The 2,546-nt window shown below is 45.6% G+C and overlaps 1 pseudogene; it reads right to left on the bottom strand.

Moving 5' to 3' along the window:
* Window positions 1–298: 298 nt before the first annotated feature.
* On the bottom strand, window positions 299–2,277 carry LOC137407110 (uncharacterized; annotated as a pseudogene).
* Window positions 2,278–2,546: the final 269 nt, after the last annotated feature.

Here is a 2,546-nt window from a genome sequence, read left to right as displayed (position 1 = left end):
GGCAGCCGATTTTCTCAAGTACTTTGTAGAGCGATTGTCTGTCAACAGTGTCGAAAGCCTTGGTAAGGTCTATGAAGGCCATGTAAAGGTCCTTGTTCTGTTCTCGGCATTTTTCCTGGATCTGTCTAGCAGCAAATATCATATTTACTGTACCCCTGCCAGGCCTAAAACCACACTTCGTCTCTGGAAGAATTTTTTCCGCAACACTGGAGAGTCTATAGGACAGAATTCTAGCTAGAATCTTCCTGGTTATTGGCAAGAGGAATATCCCCCTGTAGTTCCCACACATCGTCCTATCTCATTTTTTGAAGATGGAAACAATCAGTGCATCACGTAATTCATCAGGTATTTTCTCAGTTGTCCACACAAGTGTAAAAAGGCAGTGCAGTTTCTTGGTAAGTTTAGTTCCACCATGCTTGAAAATTTCTGCAGGTATTCCATCAGCGCCAGCAGCCTTCCCACTCTTCATTGCTCGAATGGCGGATTTCGTCTCGACTAGTGTTGGCTCTTCTCCTAGCTGCTGATGGGTTGGCAGCTGTGGGACTTTCTGCAGGACTGGATCAGCTACAGTGGATGTTTGGTTCAAAAGATTTAAAAAGTGTTCTTTCCAGCAATCTCTGATAGCATCTTTGTCTTTATGGAGCGCACCATTTTTGTCTCGAACAGGTACAGAGCCATGTGACAAAGAACCGTACAGTTTTCGTGTCTCTGCAAAGAAATCCCTTGTCTTATTCTGATCCGCCAAGCTCTGAAGCTCCTCTGCCTTTTGTGTCCACCATTCATTCTGCATCCTTCGAACCCGTCGCTGCACATCTGTTCGTATGCTGTGGTATGCCTTCTGTTTCTCCTTGTTTTTAAGATTGTTTTGCCAGGCTGCAAATTTAGATCGTTTTTTATTTATAAGTTGTTCTATTTCTAGGTCATTCTCATCAAACCAGTCTTGGTGGTGCCTTTTCGCTTTGCCTAATACCTCCTCGCATGTCTCAGTGATACAGCTCTTTAGATTTGTCCAAGGCGAGTTGACATTTTGGTCATAGATTTCAGCTGATAGCCTCTCATTGATTTTTGTTTGAAAGTCTTTTTTCACATCCGGTTTATTGAATAGATTCACACTGTACTTTGGCCTTGCTGTCCGTTTAGCTCTTCTCTGTTTGGGCTGTAGAGTGAAACTCAGCAGAGTTTTCACCAATCTGTGATCCATCCAGCAGCTATCTGTTGAGTTGATCGCTTTGGTTACTCTTACATCTGCCAAGTCCCACTGTTTGGTGATTATATAGTCTATCAAGTGCCAGTGACCGGAGCGAGGGTGCCTCCAGGTTATTTTCCTTCTATTCTTCTGTCTGAACAGGGTGTTTGTAATCACAAGGTTAAGTTCTGCACATTTGGTGAGAAGCATGAGACCATTGTGATTCATACTGCCAATTCTCTCTTTGCCGATGACGTCCTTCCATGTCGTGCTGTCCGTACCAACTCTTGCATTAAAGTCTCCAAGAAGCACAACCTTGTCGGCTCTAGGAATATGCAATACAGTGTCATCAAGAGCTGAATAAAATAGCTCTTTATCCTCTTGCTCGGCCATCAAGATCGGAGCATAGGCACTGATCAGTGTTGCTTTCCTGTTTTTACTGATGTTTAGTTGTAAGGTCATCAGTCGATCTGAAATGCCGACAGGAAGATGGTCCATGTGCTTAACAAGCTCATTTTTAACAGCGAAACCTACTCCATACAGCCTATGATCTTTAGCATCTCTCCCTTTCCAATAGAATGTATAACCACCTCCTACTTCTGTCATCTGGCCCTCATCAGCAAGTCTTGTCTCCTGTAGTGCATCAATATCATGTCTTCTGAGCTCACGTGCCACAAAAGCTGTGCGACGGTCAGGTCGATCACTGCGCTGATTGTCCATGAGCGTGCGTACATTCCATGTTGCTAGTGTAATCTGTTGTTTTCTACCGCAAATAAAGTGAACCATCTGGACGCGGTAATCCAGCCAGGTGATAATGGAACAGACCATGTATAGGACACCTTTTCTAGTCCCTTCCTCGGATTGAGGTGAGCAGGGCGGTCCCTAAAAAGGGCTGCTCAGTCGTGAAAGCAACTACCAAACATCTCTCCTGTTCCATTCAAGAGACGAGCGACTGATAAACTTCCACCGCCTGCGTGCTGGTTGGGAGCTGAGGACTCCCAGGTTTCACTACCCTGTCCCTGTTGCCACCTTCCAATTGCCGCAGGGCTTGGTTGGTTGGTTTGGTGCAAGCAGAAAGCTGTGCGTGGATTTTAAGTGGTTCTTCTGATGCACTGCAGAGATCCACTAACTTGGCTAGTCATACTGTGATCCAATGGCAAGAAGACCTAGACAATTGGGAGTATGACAAGTTGCAGTACGCGGCCGTTGATCTGCAAGAGATTCTTTCGCCCTTTCCAACTGGTGTTTTTGCTGTCGGGAAGTACATGCCCGAATGTTGGGTGGATGTTGTTTTTCGGTTCCCTCCAAACCCTCCTTTCAAAGAAAGGGAGGGGTTGCCGGTTTAGTCGCCGGCGACCCG

This window comes from Watersipora subatra, chromosome 10, assembly GCF_963576615.1.
Source record: "Watersipora subatra chromosome 10, tzWatSuba1.1, whole genome shotgun sequence".
NCBI classification, from domain to species: Eukaryota; Metazoa; Bryozoa; class Gymnolaemata; order Cheilostomatida; family Watersiporidae; genus Watersipora; species Watersipora subatra.
This window is presented reverse-complemented; position numbering and strand designations above follow the sequence as displayed.